This window comes from Nothobranchius furzeri, chromosome 1 (assembly GCF_043380555.1).
Source record: "Nothobranchius furzeri strain GRZ-AD chromosome 1, NfurGRZ-RIMD1, whole genome shotgun sequence".
Taxonomy (NCBI): Eukaryota; Metazoa; Chordata; class Actinopteri; order Cyprinodontiformes; family Nothobranchiidae; genus Nothobranchius; species Nothobranchius furzeri.
The window spans coordinates 56,947,299-56,972,948 of NC_091741.1; the positions used below are offsets into that span (position 1 = coordinate 56,947,299).

At 44.4% G+C, this 25,650-nt stretch overlaps 1 protein-coding gene and 26 non-coding genes across 27 annotated transcripts in view; 1 reads left to right on the plus strand and 26 right to left on the minus strand.

Annotated features, from left to right (window-relative positions):
- mapk11 (mitogen-activated protein kinase 11) overlaps positions 1–25,650 on the plus strand; it is a 183,631-nt gene that overhangs the window by 19,429 nt on the left and 138,552 nt on the right. The window lies entirely within an intron of this gene.
- trnal-cag (transfer RNA leucine (anticodon CAG)) lies at positions 1,021–1,103 on the minus strand. Its single transcript has one exon. It is a non-coding gene; the product is annotated as a tRNA-Leu (tRNA).
- trnal-uag (transfer RNA leucine (anticodon UAG)) lies at positions 1,601–1,683 on the minus strand. Its single transcript has one exon. It is a non-coding gene; the product is annotated as a tRNA-Leu (tRNA).
- trnal-cag (transfer RNA leucine (anticodon CAG)) lies at positions 2,471–2,553 on the minus strand. The gene has a single exon. It is a non-coding gene; the product is annotated as a tRNA-Leu (tRNA).
- trnal-uag (transfer RNA leucine (anticodon UAG)) lies at positions 2,761–2,843 on the minus strand. Its single transcript has one exon. It is a non-coding gene; the product is annotated as a tRNA-Leu (tRNA).
- trnal-cag (transfer RNA leucine (anticodon CAG)) lies at positions 3,051–3,133 on the minus strand. Its single transcript has one exon. It is a non-coding gene; the product is annotated as a tRNA-Leu (tRNA).
- On the minus strand, positions 16,434–16,516 carry trnal-uag (transfer RNA leucine (anticodon UAG)). The gene has a single exon. It is a non-coding gene; the product is annotated as a tRNA-Leu (tRNA).
- On the minus strand, positions 16,724–16,806 carry trnal-cag (transfer RNA leucine (anticodon CAG)). Its single transcript has one exon. It is a non-coding gene; the product is annotated as a tRNA-Leu (tRNA).
- On the minus strand, positions 17,304–17,386 carry trnal-uag (transfer RNA leucine (anticodon UAG)). The gene has a single exon. It is a non-coding gene; the product is annotated as a tRNA-Leu (tRNA).
- Positions 17,594–17,676, minus strand: trnal-cag (transfer RNA leucine (anticodon CAG)). Its single transcript has one exon. It is a non-coding gene; the product is annotated as a tRNA-Leu (tRNA).
- On the minus strand, positions 17,884–17,966 carry trnal-cag (transfer RNA leucine (anticodon CAG)). Its single transcript has one exon. It is a non-coding gene; the product is annotated as a tRNA-Leu (tRNA).
- Positions 18,174–18,256, minus strand: trnal-cag (transfer RNA leucine (anticodon CAG)). The gene has a single exon. It is a non-coding gene; the product is annotated as a tRNA-Leu (tRNA).
- trnal-uag (transfer RNA leucine (anticodon UAG)) lies at positions 18,464–18,546 on the minus strand. Its single transcript has one exon. It is a non-coding gene; the product is annotated as a tRNA-Leu (tRNA).
- On the minus strand, positions 19,045–19,127 carry trnal-cag (transfer RNA leucine (anticodon CAG)). Its single transcript has one exon. It is a non-coding gene; the product is annotated as a tRNA-Leu (tRNA).
- On the minus strand, positions 19,625–19,707 carry trnal-uag (transfer RNA leucine (anticodon UAG)). The gene has a single exon. It is a non-coding gene; the product is annotated as a tRNA-Leu (tRNA).
- trnal-cag (transfer RNA leucine (anticodon CAG)) lies at positions 19,915–19,997 on the minus strand. The gene has a single exon. It is a non-coding gene; the product is annotated as a tRNA-Leu (tRNA).
- Positions 20,785–20,867, minus strand: trnal-uag (transfer RNA leucine (anticodon UAG)). The gene has a single exon. It is a non-coding gene; the product is annotated as a tRNA-Leu (tRNA).
- trnal-cag (transfer RNA leucine (anticodon CAG)) lies at positions 21,075–21,157 on the minus strand. Its single transcript has one exon. It is a non-coding gene; the product is annotated as a tRNA-Leu (tRNA).
- trnal-cag (transfer RNA leucine (anticodon CAG)) lies at positions 22,235–22,317 on the minus strand. Its single transcript has one exon. It is a non-coding gene; the product is annotated as a tRNA-Leu (tRNA).
- Positions 22,525–22,607, minus strand: trnal-uag (transfer RNA leucine (anticodon UAG)). Its single transcript has one exon. It is a non-coding gene; the product is annotated as a tRNA-Leu (tRNA).
- Positions 22,815–22,897, minus strand: trnal-cag (transfer RNA leucine (anticodon CAG)). The gene has a single exon. It is a non-coding gene; the product is annotated as a tRNA-Leu (tRNA).
- Positions 23,685–23,767, minus strand: trnai-uau (transfer RNA isoleucine (anticodon UAU)). The gene has a single exon. It is a non-coding gene; the product is annotated as a tRNA-Ile (tRNA).
- Positions 23,975–24,057, minus strand: trnal-cag (transfer RNA leucine (anticodon CAG)). The gene has a single exon. It is a non-coding gene; the product is annotated as a tRNA-Leu (tRNA).
- On the minus strand, positions 24,265–24,347 carry trnal-cag (transfer RNA leucine (anticodon CAG)). The gene has a single exon. It is a non-coding gene; the product is annotated as a tRNA-Leu (tRNA).
- On the minus strand, positions 24,555–24,637 carry trnal-cag (transfer RNA leucine (anticodon CAG)). The gene has a single exon. It is a non-coding gene; the product is annotated as a tRNA-Leu (tRNA).
- On the minus strand, positions 24,845–24,927 carry trnal-uag (transfer RNA leucine (anticodon UAG)). The gene has a single exon. It is a non-coding gene; the product is annotated as a tRNA-Leu (tRNA).
- trnal-cag (transfer RNA leucine (anticodon CAG)) lies at positions 25,426–25,508 on the minus strand. Its single transcript has one exon. It is a non-coding gene; the product is annotated as a tRNA-Leu (tRNA).

A 25,650-nucleotide genomic window follows, 5' to 3' on the forward strand; every position in this document is an offset into this window, starting at 1 on the left:
AGCAGTACAGAAAAATTTGTAAGACAATCGTAAACATTCACAGATTTGCCTTGCTTAAGATTTTTAAACTTCGGATTCGTATCAAATTGTAACCCTAAACGATAGAGCCATTCTTTCACTATAATCAGAATATGTCTTTTGAAGAACAAATGTCAGAAGTGGGATTTGAACCCACGCCTCCAGAAGAAACTGTGACCTGAATGTAACGCCTTGGACCGCTGGGCCATTCTGACCCTCAAGTTCATTGTTATGACAATGTACTTTGTTCGTCATTAAAACCTGTTCTCAGTAGAAGTACAGAATAATTTGTAAAACGATCGTATACGTTCACAGATTTGCCTTGCTTAATATTTTTAAACTACGGATTTGTAGCAAATTGTGACCCTAAACGATAGAGCCATTCTTTCACTATAATCAGAAAACATCCTTTGATGAACAGATGTCAGAAGTGGGATTTGAACCCACGCCTCCAGAAGAGACTGCGACCTGAACGCAGCGCCTTGGACCGCTCGGCCATTCTGCCTGTCAAGGTCACTGTTATTACAATGCACTTTGTTCGTCATTAAAACCTGTTCTCAGTAGAGGTACATAATAATTTGTTAGACGATCGTAAATGTTCACAGATTTGCCTTGCTAAAGATTTTAAAACTATGGATTTGTTGCAAAGTGTGAGCCTAAACAATAGAGCCATTCTTTCACTATAATCAGAAAACGTCCTTTGATGAACAGATGTCAGAAGTGGGATTCGAACCCACGTCTCCAGAAGAGACTGTGACCTGAACGCAGCGCCTTGGACCGCTCGGCCATTCTGACTCTCAAGTTCATTGTTATTACAATGTACTTTGTTGATCGTTAAAACATGTTCACAGTAGAGGTACATAATAATTTGTAAGACGATCGTAAACGTTCACAGATTTGCCTTGCTAAAGATTTTTAAACTACGGATTCGTAGCAAAGTGTGAGCCTAAACGATAGAGCCATCCTTTTACTATAATCAGAATATGTCTTTTGATGAACAGATGTCAGAAGTGGGATTCGAACCCACGCCTCCAGAAGAGACTGCGACCTGAACGCAGCGCCTTGGACCGCTCGGCCATTCTGACTGTCAAGTTCACTGTTATTACAATGTACTTTGTTCGTCATTAAAACCTGTTCTCAGTAGAGGTACATAATAATTTATAAGACGATCGTAAACGTTCACAGATTTGCCTTGCTAAAGATTTTTAAACTACGGATTCGTAGCAAAGTGTGAGCCTAAACGATAGAGCCATTCTTTCACTATAATCAGAATATGTCTTTTGATGAACAGATGTCAGAAGTGGGACTCGAACCCACGCCTCCAGAAGAGACTGCGACCTGAACGCAGCGCCTTGGACTGCTCGGCCATTCTGACTGTCAAGTTCACTGTTATTACAATGTACTTTGTCGATCATTAAAACCTGTTCTCAGTAGAGGTAAAGAATAATTTGTAAGACGATTGTAAATGTTCAGAGATTTGCCTGGCTTAAGATTTTAAAACTATGGATTTGTAGCAATTTGTCACCCTAAACGATAGAGCCATTATTTCACTATAATCAGAAAATATCCTTTGATGAATTGATGTCAGAAGTGGGATTCGAACCTACGCCTCCAGAAGAGACTGCGACCTAAACGCAGCGCCTTGGACCGCTCGGCCATTCTGACTCTCAAGTTCATCGTTATTTCAATGTAATTTGTTCGTCATTAAAACCTGTTCTCAGTAGAGGTACAGAATTATTTGTAAAACGATCGTAAACGTTCACAGATTTGCCTTGCTTAAGATTCTTAAACTATGGATTTGTAGCAAATTGTGACCCTAAACGATAGAGCCATTCTTTCACTATAATCAGAAATTGTCTTTTGATGAACAGATGTCAGATGTGGGATTCGAACCCACGCCTCCAGAAGAGACTGCAACCTGAACGCAGCGCCTTGGACCGCTCGGCCATTCTGACTGTCAAGTTCCTTGTTATTACAATGTACTTTGTTGATCGTTAAAACCTGTTCTCAGTAGAAGTACATAATAATTTGTTAGACGATCGTAAAGGTTCACAGATTTGCCTTGCATAAGAATTTTAAACTACGGATTAGTAGCAAATTGTGACCCTAAATCATAGAGCCATTCTTTCACTATAATCAGAAGAGGTCTTTTGATGAACAGATGTCAGAAGAGAGATTCGAACCCACGCCTCCAGAAGAGACTGCGACCTGAACGCAGCGCCTTGGACCGCTCAGCCATTCTGACTGTCAAGTTCATTGTTATGACAAAGTACTTTGTCGATCATTAAAACCTGTTCTCAGTAGAGGTAAAGAATAATTTGTAAGACAATTGTAAATGTTCAGAGATTTGCCTGGCTTAAGATTTTAAAACTATGGATTTGTAGCAAATTTTCACCCTAAACGATAGAACCATTATTTCACTATAATCAGAAATTATCCTTTGATAAACTGATGTCAGAAGTGGGATTCGAACCCACGCCTCCAGAAGAGACTGCGACCTAAACGCAGCGCCTTGGACCGCTTGGCCATTCTGACTGTCAATTTCATTGTTTTTACAATGTACTTTGTCCGTCATTAAAACCTGTTCTCAGTAGAGGTACAGAATTATTTGTAAAACGATCGTAAACGTTCACAGATTTGCCTTGCTTAAGATTTTTAAACCATGGATTTGTAGCAAATTGTGCCCCTAAACGATAGAGCCATTCTTTCACTATAATCAGAAAACGTCATTTGATGAACAGATGTCAGAAGTGGGATTCGAACCCATGCCTCCAGAAGAGACTGTGACCTAAACGCAGCGCCTTGGACCGCTCGGCCATTCTGACTCTCAAGTTCGTTGTTATTACAATGTACTTTGTTGATCGTTAGAACATGTTCACAGTAGAGGTACATAATAATTTGTAAGACTATCGTAAACGTTCACAGATTTGCCTTGCTAAAGATTTTTTAACTACGGATTCGTAGCAAAGTGTGAGCCTAAACGATAGAGCGATCCTTTTACTATAATCAGAATATGTCTTTGGATGAACAGATGTCAGAAGTGGGATTCGAACCCACACCTCCAGAAGAGACTGCGACCTGAACGCAGCGCCTTGGACCGCTCGGCCATTCTGACTGTCAAGTTCACTGTTATTACAATGTACTTTGTTCGTCATTAAAACCTGTTCTCAGTAGCGGTACAGAAAAATTTGTAAGACAATCGTAAACATTCACAGATTTGCCTTGCTTAAGATTTTTAAACTTCGGATTCGTATCAAATTGTAACCCTAAACGATAGAGCCATTCTTTCACTATAATCAGAATATGTCTTTTGATGAACAGATGTCAGAAGTGGGATTTGAACCCACGCCTCCAGAAGAAACTGTGACCTGAACGTAACGCCTTGGACCGCTGGGCCATTCTGACCCTCAAGTTCATTGTTATGACAATGTACTTTGTTCGTCATTAAAACCTGTTCTCAGTAGAAGTACAGAATAATTTGTAAAACGATCGTATACGTTCACAGATTTGCCTTGCTTAATATTTTTAAACTACTGTTGGGGTTATTAGGAGCGAACAATTAGTAAGCTTCAACTTACTTTTGGATTCTTCAATAAATTCTGTAAATATGTAAATATTTACTGATTTATTAATTAATTAAGATATTCTTAGATATACGGGGCACCATTCCCCTTTAACCGGGGAAAAATTGAATCCAAAACTCTTCTCAGTCTTTCTTGAAGTTCGTAGAATCCTTGGAGCAGAGACTTCTCTTCGACACAACAAAGCTACTGGAGACGAAAATCTGAATTTTATAACGTTTAATTAACAATTTGTCAAATGAATAAACAGTGGCATAAATGAATAATAACCATGTGATATAATAAAAGGATGTATATTCAAAATAATGTTCAAGGTGTTTTGTGTGTCTGTATGTGTGTGTGTGTTTCTAAAATGGAGTCTGTATGCAAGATGGCTGACCCCTTTGTCTGGCTAAAGTGTGAGTGGCAACTTGCACTTTAACTTCCAAGGCACTTAGAATCATCAGTAACTTAACCTTAAATCACTCAAAACATTTCAAAGGACCATGAAACAACACAAAGGATTAATCACGAATAATATCTTTTAGTTTAACCACGTGGCCAAGCAGAAAACATTTAAAGATACCAAACAATGATCAATAAGCAGTTTATTCTTTCAAAATGACCCGAAGGACGAATTGGGAGCGAAAGAGGAAAACACGAAGCTACTTTTTAAGCAATAGCGCGGTTTTATTGCTTATTCTGGACTATAGAGGAAACGGGAGAAGAAAAGGAGAGAGAAAAATGAGTTTTCTGATCACCAGAAGAGCAGCAAGGCGTCCCCAGCTGTTTGAATTGACGGTTCTCCGTTTTTCTCCGCAGTTTTCAGCGTCATCCGTCGGTTTGATGCTTTCTCCGTTGTTTGGCTCCACGAGTGTTTCTCCACGGGCTGGACACAAAGAGAACGAAGTTTCTTTTGTGCTGAATTTGACAACTTACAGCGTCTCTGAGAGCTGGATGGAGCTCCGCTCGTTCCCAGTCAGGTCCCGATGATGGTGGAGTGGTTTCCAGCGGTTGCGTGGCTCAACTTGGGCACTTAGAGCTTCCGCGTGCTCAAGTTGTCGGAGCGTTCGACAAGCGTGTCCTTACCGCCAGGTATCCTGGGCAAAAGAACGAGGTTTCTTTGTCTCTGCTGAAGATTTATGGTCTTAGTTCGCGGGAACAGCTCCACGGCCTCCCGCACATGCGCAGAACGTGTTTCTGGTATTAGGCGGTGACATCATCCCAATGCTTCCGTGTGCAAAGCATCATGGGAAATGAAGTTTCTTGGCGCCGATGTGATTATTTGCTTTTCAGAGCAATTTAAGCACAGTCATTTTGGAGAAAATCACTGCATAGTAATTTCCTCATGAGGTCAGACCCTCAACATTCCCCCTTTTGGTTTCGGGGATCGCGCCCAAAGCTCGATCGTCGGAAGCACAGATGGGTTTGTTCCTCATGAACGTAGGTCGACTTGATTGTCGGAAGCACAGGTGGGTTTGTCCCTTAGGACGTTGGTCTCCTTGGACGCCTTTGTCTTTGGTCTTTTTCTTGGATCCTGGCGCCTTTGGTCTTTGTCTTTGTCAGGCAACAAAGAGGATAGGAAACGGGATAGTCCCCAACGCGCATAACGAGAAGAAGCCACTCACGCAGGTGGTACGCAATGATGATGTCGTCCATGCGAGAGGTAGTATTGTAGAAGGAGGAAGGTCGGTGGGCGGTTAACTCCACGAGTGGACACAAAGGCATCTCACCGCCGGCCATACAGTTCAGTTTATGGAGCACGCGGTGATGTACGAGGTCCATAGTTCGCAAACGCGCATTGACCTATGTGGTCCCAAGATTCCCCCCTTTTTGGTCCAAAGGGTGGATCAGGACAGTCTTTGGGCTAAAACAAGGACCATAAAACTAAGAGGTACTACAATGTGCTGGTGCATCAGACAGAGTCATTGACAGACTGAGCTGGGCCGGCACATAACCACTAGTTAATATGTGACCAAGTACGAAACAAAAATACAGAAAACCCCAACAAAAAAAAACATATAACATCCAAGAAAATTCATAGCAACCTTGAGGTCTCATAAAATACATTCTTAGGTCATACATTCAGTGTGTAGCTTATAAAGAATGTGACATAATGCAACACTCAGATAAAAAAATGTGAGGTAGACTAAAGTGAGAACTACTCTTAGGGTTACAGAATAACAAAGAAAATGTTGCTCACCCCCTTTAGACAGGTGTGGTACATTCGCGCTTGGAGTCTACCCGACCGCGGTCACGAGGCACACCGTAGGTGAGCAAGTGCATCTTATCTTGGAGTTTATTAACACGCCTGTAGGCGGAATAAGCTATCACGGCCATGATGAGCCATTCCATCCCCAGGGCGACCAATGTGCAGATTAAAGTCGTATAATCTGTGTCAATGTAGCGTCTTGGGCGTCAAAGTAAGTTCACGCGGGGTTTGTGGGAACTTAACAAATTTGGTTCCTTCAATCAGTAATTGTTGGTCAATTTCTAAATCGAAGGCGAAGTTATAACCCTGGAAAGCGTCCATGATCTCAATCTCCGAATCATGCTGTTCGAGGTTGAGATGATGGAGTGCCAGGTTTCTAGTTCAAAGTGGAAATGCCTACCGTCCTTTCAAATACCAAAGTTTAGCATCGACTTAAACCTATAGATGTGAGGTGTCACAATTATGGGAACGTAAAAGGAAACCGAGTTCTAATTTTCTGCATCAACGTGAATGGGAATTGCACTACCTAAGCTGTACGCTAGGTGGATTTGTGAAAGGCGCACAGTAGAGGGGTAGCAGCTGTCAAGCTAACCTTGAGCAGGTCCAGTGGTACCAAGTACGGGGAAATACGACTTTCAACCAAGCTGTCCAGCGTGGAACTTACTTCCCTGAGCAGGTCCTGCATCAAATCTCTCACCACTCGTGTGTACACAATATCCTGATGTATGGTTTCAGACAAAGTCTTGATTGCATGAAGAGATTCATTAATCAGAGCAGAATGTAGGTTCCAGAGTACCCTGTAAGGTTTTAGTAAGTACTTCCTGTTAGCGCTCTAGGAGGAGGAGGTTCTCTTGGTTAGTGAAAGGGACGGCGGGGGGGGGGGGGGGGGGCCTTGTTCTTTGTCGGTTAGTACATGTTAGTGGGTTAAACGTGCACTTTCCCCCCTTTCCATTTCCATGCATAGAACTATGTAGAGACTACGTCTACCTCCTGCGGGGAGTCTGGTCTCTGTACCCGCGGGGATGGTTTGACGTAGGGTTTGATTTGGTTCGCATGCACCCATTTGTAGACAGGCTGCTGTCTCGCTTTGGTGATGCGTAACCTGTATGCAACTGGAGAGAGTTTTGCCACGATCTCAAATGGTCCTGACCAGCAGGGCAGGAACTTCTTAGCTCTGCGTGCCGGTTGGGCGAACCGAAAGTAGAATACTTTGTCACCCACCTCGTATTCGCGGCTGGTTGTCTTTTGGTCGTAGTAGGCTTTAGCGCCTTCTACGTTGGTCTCCAGTTTCTTCTGAGCGTGCGCGAACGTAGCTCTGAGGTGTGTTTTCAAGTCTGCCACATACTGATGAGCGGTATAGGCAGTGGCAACACTGACATCCTCTGGGTGATACAGGAGGTGCAGTGGTAGAGTCATCAGTCTGCCGGTCATCATCTCAAAGGGCGTAACCCCCGTGGATCACTGTGGAGTGGACCGTATGGCCATCAGGACCAGAGGGAGCTTGACGTCCCAGTCCTTCCCAGTGGAGCAGACGGACTTTTTGAGCATAGAGACGACCGTGCGGTTCATCCGTTCGGCCTGTCCGGATGACTGTGGGTGATAGGGGAGGTGGAATCTCACTTCCACTCCCAGAAGTTCAAACAGGGACGTCATTACACTGGATGTGAAATGAGTTCCCCGGTCAGAGTCAATGCAGAGTGGAAGTCCCCATCGACTGAAAACGTGGTTAATCAGCAGTACAGCGGTTGTGACGGCTGTATCGTTTGGCGCTGGAAGGCACTCAACCCACTTCGTGAAACTGCAAGTTACAGTTAGCATATATTTGTTTCCTCTTGCCGATTTGGGAACCGGTCCAACCCAGTCGATCTGCAGGTGGGACCAAGGGAAGGTGATTCCCCTGCGTTGCAGTGGTGCTCTAGCAAGCGGCTGGGAGGGTTGAAACTGGGCACAGATGAGGCAGCCTTGGACATAGCTGTGTACGTCCTTGGACATCGACGGCCAATATGCTACTTCTGTCAGTGACGCGAGGGTAGCTTTTGCTCCGCGGTGACCTCCAACCGGAGTGTCGTGGGCGTAGGCAAGCATCACTCCTCTGTGGTCGAGTGGAACAACCCAGCGAGACGGGCGGTGATCGTCACGCATGTAAACTAACAAATCGTTTTGTAGTTTCAGGTGCGTGAGTTGACGATGCAGGTTTACCAAATCTCGGCTTGCGCCAATAGGTGGTGATGGTTGTTCAGACATCGGGCCCTTTTGGAGGAGCTCGCGGATGAGCTTCAGGTCAGGATCTTGTTCCTGCATGGTGACTAGGTCCGCGTCATGTGGTTGTCTGCCTAGAAACACGGGTACCCCAACGGTCCGAGGTTCGTCTGCCTGTTTAGCATGGCGACGAGTAATCGCACAGACCTCGTGAACGGCCTTGGGTGGAAGCCACTCGTCTTTGAATTCCCAACAGGTTCCCTGGTCAGCACCGAGCTTAGCAAGGCGGTCAGCTTCGTCATTACCATCTTTCTCCGGACCTATGGTCCTGGAGTGACCTTTGACCTTTTTCCAGTAGACCATTATGCCTTTCTCAGTGGTGAGCAGATCACACGCTAGGAATAACTCCGAGTGTTTCACGTCTCTGTTCCTGGCGTTTTTCATGTGGTTCTCCTTCCACATGGGGAAGTGAGAAATGAAGCTGTGTCTAGCGTAGTTTGAATCAGAGCAAAGGACGATTTGAGTGATGTCCAAGGCTGCTGCCTGTTGGAGGGTTATCAACACTGCAGCAATTTCGGCATACTGACTAGACTTTTGGCCCAATCGGTAGTGATTCGGTTGCTTAGTGTCACAGTCCACCCAAACGACTCCAACCCCGGCACGGAGCTGGCCTTCATGAAGGTAGGCACATCCGTCAGTGTAAACTTTCGGAAGCCCTTGGCAAACATTCTCATCAAAGTAGCGATGATTGGATGCGGTTGGGTAGACTGCGGCAGGTGTGTCCAGGGGGCCCCTGACGGAGTCAGAGTCACAGTGCTGGCAGCCTGCTAGCCCTTGTCCTAGTGCTAGCTTGGTGTTCTGACCATACTTGACCTCAATGTTGTATCCTTGGAGCACCATCATCCACGTCGCAATGCGGCTGTTTGACACTCTTCCTTCGCGCAGACGCTGGCTGTTTAGGAAGGTGACAGGCTGATGACACGTTTCCATGATCACTTTTTGTCCACCGATGTAACTACGAAAGTGTTCGACGGCCCAGACTGTAGAGAGGAGAGCTCTCTCACAGTCAGAGAACTGGAGTTCCACCTTGCTCAGAGGCTTGCTGGCGTATGCCACAACTCTCATGTCCTGATCATGTTTCTGCTTCAAAGCAGCGCTCAGGCAGTGAGAGGAGAAAGTAGCCTCTATGTAGAACTCTTTATCCTTGTCTGGGTAAGCCAGACAGGGTGCGCACGCCAACTTCTGTTTTAGGAACTGGAAGGAGAGTTCTTGGGGTCTGTCCCACACGAAAGGTGTGTCGTTCCGAAGCAGCTCAGTGAGGGGCCTCGCTGTTTCAGCGTACTCCTCAATGAACTGTCTGGAGTAGTTGCAGACTCCGAGGAAGCTCCTGAGTTCAGTCAGATTAGCTGGGGCTTTGATGTCCTGAATGGCTCTAATGCGTCCCGCTTGGGGCTCGACTCCATTAGGGCCAACCAGCAGTCCAACATACTCCACTTTGGTTCGACACCACTGTCCCTTGAGAATCGCCAATTTAGCTCCGGCGTCAGCGAGCTGTTGCAGCACGTGACGGAGTTCGGCCAGGTGCTCCTCGAAGGTTCGACTCCTCATCAAGATGTCATCGACATATATGAGGTTCCCTCTGGAAGCAGCATCTGACATGGCTTTGTGGAGGAAGATGTTGAACTCTGCCGGTGAGTTAGAGTAGCCAAAGGGGCAGCGGTTCCAAGTATATTGGCGATTTCCAAAGGAGAAAGCCAGTTTATACTGGTCCGCCGGCTCAACCTTCATGGTCCAGAAGCCGTTGGCTACGTCAACCGTAGAGAAGAAACAAGCATCTCTGACTCTGGCTAGCTCCTGATCTAAATGGATCATAGGCCACCTGGAGAGAGGTACTTGTTTGTTCAGTGCACGATAGTCTATGGTGAGACGCCATTTCCCAGTCGGTTTCAGAACCGGCCAGATGGGAGAGTTGTAAGTGGAGTTACACTCTCTGATAATGTTTTTCTCCTTCAGCTGATCGAGGATCTCCTGGATCGACTCATAAGCAGCGAGGGGAATCTTGTACTGACGTACAAAAGTAGGAGGGGCATTCGGGTTCGTTGGAATGCGAACCGTATGCAGGTTTGTGAGTCCACAGTCCAGGGAGTCCCTGGATAAAACGGACTGAAACTCATAGAACAGGCTTCTAAGCTCTGCTCTCTGCTCCTCTGATTCCAGCGCATCCGCTTTGTCAAGCTGCTGGCTGACTTCGGCTTCAAAGCCGTCATAAGGTTCAGAGGAGGAGGGTCTCTGGTGTTCCGGGCTTTCAACCGGTGACTCAGAGGGTTGAGTATTTATTGCAAAAACCGTTAGACACTGACCGCCGTCAGAATCTAAGGTTGCACTGCAAATGGGTTCCTCAGGAAGGGCTTCATGCCGCTTGATGGTAATCATTTGTGAGGGGAAAGTACTGAATGTGTCTACACCAACCTGTCTGTCGTTCAAGAACAACGGAAGTTGTCCGATCACGGGGACTGAAAGTTCGAAGTCATGGAATGAACTATCTATCAGCATGCCCAAGGGCTTTCCTGCCGGCATGTGGATAGGACTCCGGGTCGGATTTTCGACCAACAAGTAGGCAGAACGATTGTTCAGCTCCAAGAGTGGCGTGCCACAGACGGCTAAGTTGAGCTCCAAGAAGTGTGGTGATGGCTGGAAGAAGGCCTGTGTGCCTGGCAGCTTCTGATGCTTCATCAGAGTCAGACGAACAGGCACTCCTTTGACCAGTGGGGGCAGAACCGTGCTGGCCTCAACCACTGCACGGCAGGCCTGTGGAATGGTCTGACCGGACAGCAAGTGTTCATGGCCTTCTGAGCAAGGCTCAGAGGATGGTGTGGCCCGGGCCCAAAGGACTTGATTGCAAGTGTCCAGCTGGGCACCGAGTCGAACCAGCAGATCTGCTCCGATGAGTGCAGGTGGATCAAGCTGCGGTATGATGCTGAATGTATGTGTGAGCTGTCTTGCTCCAAGCTGGATAGTCAGAGAGCAGACCTCTGGCGCTTTCAGGAGCCTCTGCGGCCAAGTAGGTGACAAGAGCCGATGGCTACGTGTCACACTGACCAGAAGGGGGTCCTTCTGACGCAGGTGTTCAAACGTCTGCTGGCTGATGGCTGACTTTTCTGACCAAAGAGCAAGGCGAGCATCTGAGATGTGGGTGCAGTTGATGGTAAGACCACCAACTATGTGTGGTGCATATGGCTGCAGGCTGACGTTCTTCAGCGAGCAGAGAAAAGATGAATGTGTGCGAAGAGGAGTTCCAGGAGCGGTTTCATGCCTTTGCAGGCGGTCATCGTCTGTGGGAGCCGTAGGGAGGGGCATGACCTTGGAACAAGGGTTTTGCGGCTCACTTAGGCTGACTTCAAGAATGGAGGATGGTCGGCTGCTTTCCGGGTTCCAGGGCTTAGGTGTGTCCACCTGGGCCCACAGTTGACCCTTCTGGCAGTCGATGAGGGGAGCTAGACGTTCAAGCAGGTCCTGACCAATGAGAAGTGGTTCAGTGTCTAGCTGGCAGACATAAAACGGGTGAACCAGAGTCATGTCTTGGAAGGTGATGTCCAGCCACGCTCGGTGAGTGATACACTCCCGGGTCTGGGTGTAGCTGGTGATTTTCAGGTCACAGGGTTCTACCTGGACTGGTTTCCCGAGCGACCGCATGGTGTCAGACACGCGATGGAACAGTGTGGAGCACATCAGGGTGATTTCTGAGCCGGTATCCAGCAGAGCATCAACCTGTATGCATCCACCTAGGTTGGTGCTAATGCACAAACGGCGAGCATGATCATGGTTTGTTAAGTCACCAAGGAACTTCAGAGACTTAGTATCAGGTTTCTCTGGGGGGTAGATTTCAGGAGACTCCTGTGATCCACCAGTAGTGTTCCCCCAGCTGATCAGGTAGGTCCTGGCCACGCTGGGGGGTTGAGCCACGCCTAGTCATGCGGACGTTGGCTCTGGGTCTGGCTTCTTAGAAGAAGACTTTGGTGCAGGGGTCTCATCTGCAGATCTCAGCTGTTCCTTCTGTTTAGCTAGGAACTGCTGAACTATTTCCTGGAGGTCGGCTTTGGTCAAGTACTCACCTGCGGACTTTCGTTCGGGACCTACCTGTGGGCGGCGCTCCTTAAACCTTCCACTGTTCCGACCTGCTTGCCGTTGGTTTTGGTTGGGCCACTTCCTGTCTGATTGTCCAGACCTAGGCGGCCAATCAGCACCCCCCTTCCCCTGTTGAGGAGATTGGGACTGCTCTCGCGGTTTAACAGGTCTAGATTTAGCAGATTTTGGCTTAGTGGGTGGAGCTTCTGTGCCTTCGAGCTCCAAACGCGGCTCGGTGTCGGGAGCTAGGTGCATGATGCGGTGATGTGCGTCAGGCTTTTGGGGCTTTCCGCCGGCTTCCCAAGCCTGTTGAGCGTATCTCCTAATCTCCTGAGTTGTCAGTTTTTTCATCCGACAATACATTGAGACTTCGGAGCGAACACACTCGTGCAGGTTGTGAATGAAAAGGGATCTGAAGGCAGGGTCTTCCTCGAGCCCAGGGCCGTTTCGACCTTGGAAGTAAGCACTTTTGAGTCGGCGATAATACTCTCTGGGGGGTTCGTTCCTCCCGTGTTTGATGGAGAAGGCCCCCATTGTAGCTGACGCGGAGTCTGCATACGTGGCGTATTCATCCCTCAACGCTCGGCAGAGCGAGGAGTACCGATCTCGAATGTCAGATGGTAGAGTTTCCATGAAACCATGCACCGTTCTAGATGTGGTTTTCCAAATTAGCTTGAGCTTTTCCCTTGAAGAGGGTGCTGGAAGATCAAGCAGACAACGTTCTATCTCCCTGAGATAATCGTCGACGTTGGATTCATTGATGTTAGGATCAAAGCGTTCTATGTCTTTAGCTAGCGATTCAATTTGACGTACACGGAGCCCTGACTCACGGTACGGCGCGTCATCCTCTGACTCTGACCCATGGTCTGTCTCAGAGGGCGCTGGATATCGTTGGTGTGCTCTGGGCTCCCAATGTTGACTCCTGGGGCCCAAATCGGGGTCCGGCATGTTGTGGCGGGCTGCTGGCACGTCACGTGGGTGTCCTGGGAGGTCCTCCTCCCGGGGCACGTCTGCGTAGTGCAGCCTACGTCTTTCAACTGGGGCATCTGCGTAATACGCTCTGTCCGGGTACGGACTGGCATATGATGCTTGGTCATGCAGCTGGTTATCGGCATGCCGAATACCGGAGTAGCTAGGATGGGTAGATGGTTGAGGTGCAGGATGGGCTTGTGCATAACCCCAGCCGGCACCTTGCACCCTTCGTGGACTGGGGGAGCGGTCTAAATAGAGGTGCCGCTCAGCTGGTCGACTTCTCACTGATTGAGAAGGTCGTGAAGATGAGGGTGGTGGTCCAACCTGGGGTTCGAGGGCGAACTGCCATCGGCCCCTAGGTGGTCCTGAATGCCCTAGAGTGTGTGTAGGGAACGGGGCCGAAGGTTGGGACAGATAAGCTTCATCTCTCCCCTGCGGCGTGCATCCGTCCAGAGAGTCCAAAACCACATACTGTTGATTATCGTACGGAGATGTATCAGGAGGAGGCCTACCTTTACGGCGGGACGGCGGTCCCTCGCTTCCTCGGGTGGAGGAAACCAATTGGTCTTTGGCGATCGTCCTGGGCGGACCCTGGTCAGCTTTGCCGGCTTGCTTTCGTACCGGTGTGGGAGAGCACTCTGGCTCAGCCTCAGAGTCACGGTGTTCCCCCCCTTCCCACTGTCTGTTGTCATCAGCAGAAGGGGGCGGGGTCTTCTCCCCATCTTCCCCAGAATCGGTGCTGTCTTCCTCCTCATCATCCTTCTGCCTTCCATTTCGCTGTTTTTCAGCTAGCATACTCTGGAGGTTCATGATCTTCTGACCACGTTGAAGTCCTCTCTGATAGAGGATCAAGGCTAACTTAGCTAAGTGAACCTGGATTGGTTTTGTACCATCCGGGTTTTCTATTTGATCAATTACAGCTTCTAGCTCGTCGCTACGCTGTTCTTCAGTGAAATCCCTAGAAGGGTAGTCGGGTTCTCGCGCAACCGCGACCAGTTTGGACAATATTTGTCCGGAAAGTAGGCCATGTTCATAGTTGTGGGCCGCAGCGCCACTTGGTTGCTGGGAGTTGGTCAGTTCACTACTCTGTCCCTCCATTTTAACAACCGAACCAAAAATAGCCTAGTAGAGCTTCTGCAGATAGCTCAAAGCTGCACCTTTTGGCAGCAACTGCTAGCTTTGTAGCAGAAAAACACTAAATTAACCTTTGTGCGCACAGGTTTTAGCGTTTTAAGATTGCACGGAATGCCGTGACTGACGCTTAAAATACTATTCCTTTCAGTATTTTAGCAAAAGCAGGTGCGTTGCCGTAGCAACGTCTTACAACACTTGCAGTGTTAAATGTGCTAGTAATTCCTTTCAGAATATTAGCAAACAGGGTGTTATCAGTCTTTGAGTGAAGGTTTCAGTTAGTTATAATAGCCACTGTGGATTAAAGTCGCTAAATTAGCAGTTAATTTTAGCCAAAAAGGGTTAGTCAGAATTACTTACACACTGCACCATTAATGAAGAACTGAATTTTAACCTAAAAGGTTAACCAGAACTAATTACATGTTGCACCTTTAAGGAAAAACTGAATTTTAACCTAAAAGGTTAGCCAGAATTAATTACACGTTGCACCTTTAAGGAAAAGCTGAATTTTAACCTAAAAGGTCAACCAGAATTACTTACACGTTGCACCTTTAAAGAAGCACTGAGTTACTGGTGAGAGTTCGATGCAGCTTCCTGCTCAGCGAAATCAGCACCACTCTGTTGCTGGTTCAAGGCTGAACGACTGATTATTTTTAATTCAAGCTCTTTGGATTTATTTGTTTGTTTGTGCTGGATAGAAATCTCTGTGTATCCAAGCCTCACACGGCCGCACCAATTAATGTTGGGGTTATTAGGAGCGAACAATTAGTAAGCTTCAACTTACTTTTGGATTCTTCAATAAATTCTGTAAATATGTAAATATTTACTGATTTATTAATTAATTAAGATATTCTTAGATATACGGGGCACCATTCCCCTTTTACCGGGGAAAAATTGAATCCAAAACTCTTCTCAGTCTTTCTTGAAGTTCGTAGAATCCTTGGAGCAGAGACTTCTCTTCGACACAACAAAGCTACTGGAGACGAAAATCTGAATTTTATAACGTTTAATTAACAATTTGTCAAATGAATAAACAGTGGCATAAATGAATAATAACCATGTGATATAATAAAAGGATGTATATTCAAAATAATGTTCAAGGTGTTTTGTGTGTATGTATGTGTGTGTGTGTTTCTAAAATGGAGTCTGTATGCAAGATGGCTGACCCCTTTGTCTGGCTAAAGTGTGAGTGGCAACTTGCACTTTAACTTCCAAGGCACTTAGAATCATCAGTAACTTAACCTTAAATCACTCAAAACATTTCAAAAGACCATGAAACAACACAAAGGATTAATCACGAATAATATCTTTTAGTTTAACCACGTGGCCAAGCAGAAAACATTTAAAGATACCAAACAATGATCAATAAGCAGTTTATTCTTTCAAAATGACCCGAAGGACGAATTGGGAGCGAAAGAGGAAAACACGAAGCTACTTTTTAAGCAATAGCGCGGTTTTATTGCTTATTCTGGACTATAGAGGAAACGGGAGAAGAAAAGGAGAGAGAAAAATGAGTTTTCTGATCACCAGAAGAGCAGCAAGGCGTCCCCAGCTGTTTGAATTGACGGTTCTCCGTTTTTCTCCGCAGTTTTCAGCGTCATCCGTCGGTTTGATGCTTTCTCCGTTGTTTGGCTCCACGAGTGTTTCTCCACGGGCTGGACACAAAGAGAACGAAGTTTCTTTTGTGCTGAATTTGACAACTTACAGCGTCTCTGAGAGCTGGATGGAGCTCCGCTCGTTCCCAGTCAGGTCCCGATGATGGTGGAGTGGTTTCCAGCGGTTGCGTGGCTCAACTTGGGCACTTAGAGCTTCCGCGTGCTCAAGTTGTCGGAGCGTTCGACAAGCGTGTCCTTACCGCCAGGTATCCTGGGCAAAAGAACGAGGTTTCTTTGTCTCTGCTGAAGATTTATGGTCTTAGTTCGCGGGAACAGCTCCACGGCCTCCCGCACATGCGCAGAACGTGTTTCTGGTATTAGGCGGTGACATCATCCCAATGCTTCCGTGTGCAAAGCATCATGGGAAATGAAGTTTCTTGGCGCCGATGTGATTATTTGCTTTTCAGAGCAATTTAAGCACAGTCATTTTGGAGAAAATCACTGCATAGTAATTTCCTCATGAGGTCAGACCCTCAACACTACGGATTTGTAGCAAATTGTGACCCTAAACGATGGAGCCATTCTTTCACTATAATCAGAAAACATCCTTTGATGAACTGATGTCAGAAGTGGGATTCAAACCCACGCCTCCAGAAGAGACTGCGACCTAAACACAGCGCCTTGGACCTCTCGGCCATTCTGACTCTTAAGTTCATTGTTATTACAATGTACTTTGTTCGTCATTAAAACCTGTTCTCAGTAGAGGTACAGAATTATTTGTAAAACGATCGTAAACGTTCACAGATTTGCCTTGCTTAAGATTTTTAAACTATGGATTTGTAGCAAATTGTGACCCTAAACAATAGAGCCATTCTTTCACTATAATCAGAATATGTCTTAACATGAACAGATGTCAGAAGTGGGATTCGAACCCACGCCTCCAGAAGAGACTGCGACCTGAACGCAGCGCCTTGGACCGCTCGGCCATTCTGACTGTCAAGTTCACTGTTAATACAATGTACTTTGTTCGTCATTAAAACCTGTTCTCAGTAGAGGTACATAATAATTTGTTAGACAATCGTAAACGTTCACAGATTTGCCTTGCATAAGATTTTTAAACTACGGATTAGTAGCAAATTCTGACCCTAAATGATAGAGACATTCTTTCACTATAATCAGAATATGTCTTTTGATGAACAAATGTCAGAAGAGGGATTTGAACCCACGCCTCCAGAAGAAACTGTGTCCTGACCGTAACACCTTGGACCGCTGGGCCATTCTGACCCTCAAGTTCATTGTTATGACAATGTACTTTGTTCGTCAATAAAACCTGTTTTCAGTAGAAGTACAGAATAATTTGTAAAACGATCGTATACGTTCACAGATTTGCCTTGCTTATTATTTTTAAACTACGGATTTGTAGCAAATTGTGACCCTAAACGATAGAGCCATTCTTTCACTATAATCAGAAAACATCCTTTGATGAACTGATGTCAGAAGTGGGATTCGAACCCACGCCTCCAGAAGAGACTGCGACCTAAACGCAGCGCCTTGGACCGCTCGGCCATTCTGACTCTTAACTTCATTGTTATTACAATGTACTTTGTTCGTCATTAAAACCTGTTCTCAGTAGAGGTACAGAATTATTTGTAAAACGATCGTAAACGTTCACAGATTTGCCTTGCTTAAGATTTTTAAACTATGGATTTGTAGCAAAATGTGACCCTAAACAATAGAGCCATTCTTTCACTATAATCAGAATATGTCTTAACATGAACAGATGTCAGAAGTGGGATTCGAACCCACGCCTCCAGAAGAGACTGCAACCTGAACACAGCGCCTTGGACCGCTCGGCCATTCTGACTGTCAATTTCACTGTTATTACAATGTACTTTGTTCGTCATTAAAACCTGTTCTCAGTAGAGGTACATAATAATTTGTTAGACGATCGTAAACGTTCACAGATTTGCCTTGCTTAAGATTATTAAACTACGGATTAGTAGCAAATTGTGACCCTAAATGATAGAGCCATTCTTTCACTATAATCAGAAGAGGTCTTTTGATGAACAGATGTCAAAAGTGGGATTCGAACCCACGCCTCCAGAAGAGACTGCGACCTGAACGCAGCGCCTTGGACCGCTCGGCCATTCTGACTGTCAAGATCACTGTTATCACAATGTACTTTGTCGATCATTAAAACCTGTTCTCAGTAGAGGTAAAGAATAATTTGTAAGACAATTGTAAATGTTCAGAGATTTGCCTGGCTTAAGATTTTAAAACTATGGATTTGTAGCAAATTTTCACCCTAAACGATAGAACCATTATTTCACTATAATCAGAAAATATCCTTTGATGAACTGATGTCAGAAGTGGGATTCGAACCCATGCCTCCAGAAGAGACTGCGACCTGAACGCAGCGCCTTGGACCGCTCGGCCATTCTGACTGTCAACTTCCTTGTTATTACAATGTACTTTGTTGATCGTTAAAACCTGTTCTCAGTAGAGGTACATAATAATTTTTTAGACGATCGTAAACGTTCACAGATTTGCCTTGCATAAGATTTTTAAACTACGTATTAGTAGCAAATTGTGACCCTAAATGATAGAGCCATTCTTTCACTATAATCAGAAGAGGTCTTTTGATGAACAGATGTCAGAAGTGGGATTCGAACACACGCCTCCAGAAGAGACTGCGACCTAAACGCAGCGCCTTGGACTGCTCGGCCATTCTGACTGTCAATTTCATTGTTATTACAATGTACTTTGTTCGTCATTAAAACCTGTTCTCAGTAGAGGTACAGAATTATTTGTAAAACGATCGTAAACGTTCACAGATTTGCCTTGCTTAAGATTTTTAAACCATGGATTTGTAGCAAAATTGTGCCCCTAAACGATAGAGCCATTCTTTCACTATAATCAGAAAACGTCATTTGATGAAGAGATGTCAGAAGTGGGATTCGAACCCACGCCTCCAGAAGAGACTGTGACCTGAACGCAGCGCTTTGGACCGCTCGGCCATTCTGACTCTCAAGTTCAATTTTATTACAATGTACTTTGTTGATCGTTAAAACATGTTCACAGTAGAGGCACATAATAATTTGTAAGACGATCGTAAACGTTCACAGATTTGCCTTGCTAAAGATTTTTAAACTACGGATTCGTAGCAAAGTGTGAGCCTAAATGATAGAGCCATCCTTTTACTATAATCAGAATATGTCTTTTGATGAACAGATGTCAGAAGTGGGATTCGAACCCACGCCTCCAGAAGAGACTGCGACCTGAACGCAGCGCCTTGGACCGCTCGGCCATTCTGACTGTCAAGGTCACTGTTATTACAATGTACTTAGTTCGTCATTAAAACCTGTTCTCAGTAGGGGTACAGAAAAATTTGTAAGACAATCGTAAACATTCACAGATTTGCCTTGCTTAAGATTTTTAAACTTCGGATTCGTATCAAATTGTAACCCTAAACAATAGAGCCATTCTTTCACTATAATCAGAATATGTCTTTTGATGAACAGATGTCAGAAGTGGGATATGAACCCACGCCTCCAGAAGAAACTGTGACCTGAACGTAACGCCTTGGACCGCTGGGCCATTCTGACCCTCAAGTTCATTGCTATGACAATGTACTTTGTTCGTCATTTAAACCTGTTCTCAGTAGAAGTACAGAATAATTTGTAAAACGATCGTATACGTTCACAGATTTGCCTTGCTTAATATTTTTAAACTACGGATTTGTAGCAAATTGTGACCCTAAACGATAGAGCCATTCTTTCACTATAATCAGAAAACATCCTTTGATGAACTGATGTCAGAAGTGGGATTCGAACCCACGCCTCCAGAAGAGACTGCGACCTAAACACAGCGCCTTGGACCGCTCGGCCATTCTGACTCTTAAGTTCATTGTTGTTACAATGTACTTTGTTCGTCATTAAAACCTGTTCTCAGTAGAGGAACAGAATTATTTGTAAAACGATCGTAAACGTTCACAGATTTGCCTTGCTTAAGATTTTTAAACTATGGATTTGTAGCAAATTGTGACCCTAAACAATAGAGCCATTCTTTCACAATAATCAGAATATGTCTTAACATGAACAGATGTCAGAAGTGGGATTCGAACCCACGCCTCCAGAAGAGACTGCGACCTGAACGCAGCGCCTTGGACCGCTCGGCCATTCTGACTGTAAAGTTCACTGTTATTACAATGTACTTTGTTCGTCATTAAAACCTGTTCTCAGTAGCGGTACAGAAAAATTTGTAAGACAATCGTAAACATTCACAGATTTGCCTTGCTTAAGATTTTTAAACTTCGGATTCGTATCAAATTGTAACCCTAAACGATAGAGCCATTCTTTCACTATAATCAGAATATGTCTTTTGATGAACAGATGTCAGAAGTGGGATTTGAACCCACGCCTCCAGAAGAAACTGTGACCTGAACGTAACGCCTTGGACCGCTGGGCCATTTGGACCCTCAAGTTCATTGTTATGACAATGTACTTTGTTCGTCATTAAAACCTGTTCTCAGTAGAAGTACAGAATAATTTGTAAAACGATCGTAAACGTTCACAGATTTGCCTTGCTTAAGATTTTTAAACTATGGATTTGTAGCAAATTGATACCCTAAACGATAGAGCCATTCTTTAACTATTATCAGAAAACATCCTTTGATGAACAGATGTCAGATGTGGGATTCGAACCCACGCCTCCAGAAGAGAATGCGACCTAAACGCAGCGCCTTGGACTGCTCGGCCATTCTGACTGTCAATTTCATTGTTATTACAATGTACTTTGTTCGTCATTAAAACCTGTTCTCAGTAGAGGTACATAATAATTTTTTAGACGATCGTAAACGTTCACAGATTTGCCTTGCATAAGATTTTTAAACTACGGATTTGTAGCAAATTTTGACCCTAAACGATAGAGCCATTCTTTCACTATAATCAGAAAACATCCTTTGATGAACTGATGTCAGAAGTGGGATTCGAACCCACGCCTTCAGAAGAGACTGCGACCTAAACACAGCGCCTTGGACCGCTCGGCCATTCTGACTCTTAAGTTCATTGTTATTACAATGTACTTTGTTCGTCATTAAAACCTGTTCTCAGTAGAGGTACAGAATTATTTGTAAAACGATCGTAAACGTTCACAGATTTGCCTTGCTTAAGATTTTTAAACTATGGATTTGTAGCAAATTGTGACCCTAAACAATAGAGCCATTCTTTCACTATAATCAGAATATGTCTTAACATGAACAGGTGTCAGAAGTGGGATTCGAACCCACGCCTCCAGAAGAGACTGCGACCTGAACGCAGCGCCTTGGACCGCTCGGCCATTCTGACTGTCAAGTTCACTGTAATTACAATGTACTTTGTTCGTCATTAAAACCTGTTCTCAGTAGAGGTACAGAATTATTTGTAAAACGATCGTAAACGTTCACAGATTTGCCTTGCTTAAGATTTTTAAACCATGGATTTGTAGCAAATAGTGCCTCTAAACGATAGAGCAATTCTTTCACTACAATCAGCAAACATCCTTTGATGAACAGATGTCAGAAGTGGGATTCGAACCCACGCCTCCAGAAGAGACTGTGACCTGAACGCAGCGCCTTGGACCGCTCGGCCATTCTGACTCTCAAGTTCATTGTTATTACAATGTACTTTGTTGATCGTTAAAACATGTTCACAGTAGAGGTACAGAAAAATTTGTAAGACAATCGTAAACATTCACAGATTTGCCTTGCTTAAGATTTTTAAACTTCGGATTCGTATCAAATTGTAACCCTAAACGATAGAGCCATTCTTTCACTATAATGAGAATATGTCTTTGGATGAACAGATGTCAGAAGTGGGAATCAAACCCACGCCTCCAGAAGAGACTGCAACCTGAACGCAGCGCCTTGGACCGCTCGGCCATTCTGACTGTCAAGTTCACTGTTATTACAATGTACTTTGTTCGTCATTAAAACCTGTTCTCAATAGAGGTACAGAAAAATTTGTAAGACAATCGTAAACATTCACAGATTTGCCTTGCTTAAGATTTTTAAACTTCGGATTCGTATCAAATTGTAACCCTAAACGATAGAGCCATTCTTTCACTATAATGAGAATATGTCTTTTGATGAACAGATGTCAGAAGTGGGATTTGAACCCACGCCTCCAGAAGAAACCGTGACCTGAACGTAACGCCTTGGACCGCTGGGCCATTCTGACCCTCAAGTTCATTGTTATGACAATGTACTTTGTTCGTCATTTAAACCTGTTCTCAGTAGAAGTACAGAATAATTTGTAAAACGATCGTATACGTTCACAGATTTGCCTTGCTTAATATTTTTAAACTACGGATTTGTAGCAAATTGTGACCCTGAACGATAGAGCCATTCTTTAACTATTATCAGAAAACATCCTTTGATGAACAGATGTCAGAAGTGGGATTCGAACCCACGCCTCCAGAAGAGACTGCGACCTGAACGCAGCGCCTTGGACCGCTCGGCCATTCTGACTGTCAAGTTCCTTGTTATTACAATGTACTTTGTTGATCGTTAAAACCTGTTCTCAGTAGAGGTACATAATAATTTTTTAGACGATCGTAAACGTTCACAGATTTGCCTTGCATAAGATTTTTAAACTACGGATTAGTAGCAAATTGTGACCCTAAATGATAGAGCCATTCTTTCACTATAATCAGAAGAGGTCTTTTGATGAACAGATGTCAGAAGTGGGATTCGAACCCACGCCTCCAGAAGAGACTGCGACCTAAACGCAGCGCCTTGGACTGCTCGGCCATTCTGACTGTCAATTTCATTGTTATTACAATGTACTTTGTTCGTCATTAAAACCTGTTCTCAGTAGAGGTACAGAATTATTTGTAAAACGATCGTAAACGTTCACAGATTTGCCTTGCTTAAGATTTTTAAACCATGGATTTGTAGCAAATTGTGCCCCTAAACGATAGAGCCATTCTTTCACTATAATCAGAAAACGTCATTTGATGAAGAGATGTCAGAAGTGGGATTCGAACCCACGCCTCCAGAAGAGACTGCGACCTGAACGCAGCGCCTTGGACCGCTCGGCCATTCTGACTCTCAAGTTCAATTTTATTACAATGTACTTTGTTGATCGTTAAAACATGTTCACAGTAGAGGTACATAATAATTTGTAAGACGATCGTAAACGTTCACAGATTTGCCTTGCTAAAGATTTTTAAACTACGGATTCGTAGCAAAGTGTGAGCCTAAATGATAGAGCCATCCTTTTACTATAATCAGAATATGTCTTTGGATGAACAGATGTCAGAAGTGGGATTCGAACCCACGCCTCCAGAAGAGACTGCGACCTGGACGCAGCGTCTTGGACCGCTCGGCCATTCTGACTGTCAAGTTCACTGTTATTACAATGTACTTTGTTTGTCATTAAAACCTGTTCTCAGTAGCGGTACAGAAAAATTTGTAAGACAATCGTAAACATTCACAGATTTGCCTTGCTTAAGATTTTTAAACTTCGGATTCGTATCAAATTGTAACCCTAAACGATAGAGCTATTCTTTCACTATAATCAGAATATGTCTTTTGATGAACAGATGTCAGAAGTGGGATTTGAACCCACGCCTCCAGAAGAAACTGTGACCTGAACGTAACGCCTTGGACCGCTGGGCCATTCTGACCCTCAAGTTCATTGTTATGACAATGTACTTTGTTCGTCATTTAAACCTGTTCTCAGTAGAAGTACAGAATAATTTGTAAAACGATCGTATACGTTCACAGATTTGCCTTGCTTAATATTTTTAAACTACGGATTTGTAGCAAATTGTGACCCTAAACGATAGAGCTATTCTTTCACTATAATCAGAAAACATCCTTTGATGAACTGATGTCAGAAGTGGGAGTCGAACCCACGCCTCCAGAAGAGACTGCGACATAAACACAGCGCCTTGGACCGCTCGGCCATTCTGACTCTTAAGTTCATTGTTATTACAATGTACTTTGTTCGTTATTAAAACCTGTTCTCAGTAGAGGAATAGAATTATTTGTAAAACGATTGTAAACGTTCACAGATTTGCCTTGCTTAAGATTTTTAAACTATGGATTTGTAGCAAATTGTGACCCTAAACAATAGAGCCATTCTTTCACTATAATCAGAATATGTCTTAACATGAACAGATGTCAGAAGTGGGATTCGAACCCACGCCTCCAGAAGAGACTGCGACCTGAACGCAGCGCCTTGGACCGCTCGGCCATTCTGACTGTCAAGTTCACTGTTATTACAATGTACTTTGTTCGTCATTAAAACCTGTTCTCAGTAGAGGTACAGAATAATTTGTTAGACGATCGTAAACGTTCACAGATTTGCCTTGCTTAAGATTATTAAACTACGGATTAGTAGCAAATTGTGACCCTAAATGATAGAGCCATTCTTTCACTATAATCAGAAGAGGTCTTTTGATGAACAGATGTCAAAAGTGGGATTCGAACCCACGCCTCCAGAAGAGACTGCGACCTGAACGCAGCGCCTTGGACCGCTCGGCCATTCTGACTGTCAAGATCACTGTTATCACAATGTACTTTGTCGATCATTAAAACCTGTTCTCAGTAGAGGTAAAGAATAATTTGTAAGACAATTGTAAATGTTCAGAGATTTGCCTGGCTTAAGATTTTAAAACTATGGATTTGTAGCAAATTTTCACCCTAAACGATAGAACCATTATTTCACTATAATCAGAAAATATCCTTTGATGAACTGATGTCAGAAGTGGGATTCGAACCCATGCCTCCAGAAGAGACTGCGACCTGAACGCAGCGCCTTGGACCGCTCGGCCATTCTGACTGTCAACTTCCTTGTTATTACAATGTACTTTGTTGATCGTTAAAACCTGTTCTCAGTAGAGGTACATAATAATTTTTTAGACGATCGTAAACGTTCACAGATTTGCCTTGCATAAGATTTTTAAACTACGTATTAGTAGCAAATTGTGACCCTAAATGATAGAGCCATTCTTTCACTATAATCAGAAGAGGTCTTTTGATGAACAGATGTCAGAAGTGGGATTCGAACACACGCCTCCAGAAGAGACTGCGACCTAAACGCAGCGCCTTGGACTGCTCGGCCATTCTGACTGTCAATTTCATTGTTATTACAATGTACTTTGTTCGTCATTAAAACCTGTTCTCAGTAGAGGTACAGAATTATTTGTAAAACGATCGTAAACGTTCACAGATTTGCCTTGCTTAAGATTTTTAAACCATGGATTTGTAGCAAAATTGTGCCCCTAAACGATAGAGCCATTCTTTCACTATAATCAGAAAACGTCATTTGATGAAGAGATGTCAGAAGTGGGATTCGAACCCACGCCTCCAGAAGAGACTGTGACCTGAACGCAGCGCTTTGGACCGCTCGGCCATTCTGACTCTCAAGTTCAATTTTATTACAATGTACTTTGTTGATCGTTAAAACATGTTCACAGTAGAGGCACATAATAATTTGTAAGACGATCGTAAACGTTCACAGATTTGCCTTGCTAAAGATTTTTAAACTACGGATTCGTAGCAAAGTGTGAGCCTAAATGATAGAGCCATCCTTTTACTATAATCAGAATATGTCTTTTGATGAACAGATGTCAGAAGTGGGATTCGAACCCACGCCTCCAGAAGAGACTGCGACCTGAACGCAGCGCCTTGGACCGCTCGGCCATTCTGACTGTCAAGTTCACTGTTATTACAATGTACTTAGTTCGTCATTAAAACCTGTTCTCAGTAGGGGTACAGAAAAATTTGTAAGACAATCGTAAACATTCACAGATTTGCCTTGCTTAAGATTTTTAAACTTCGGATTCGTATCAA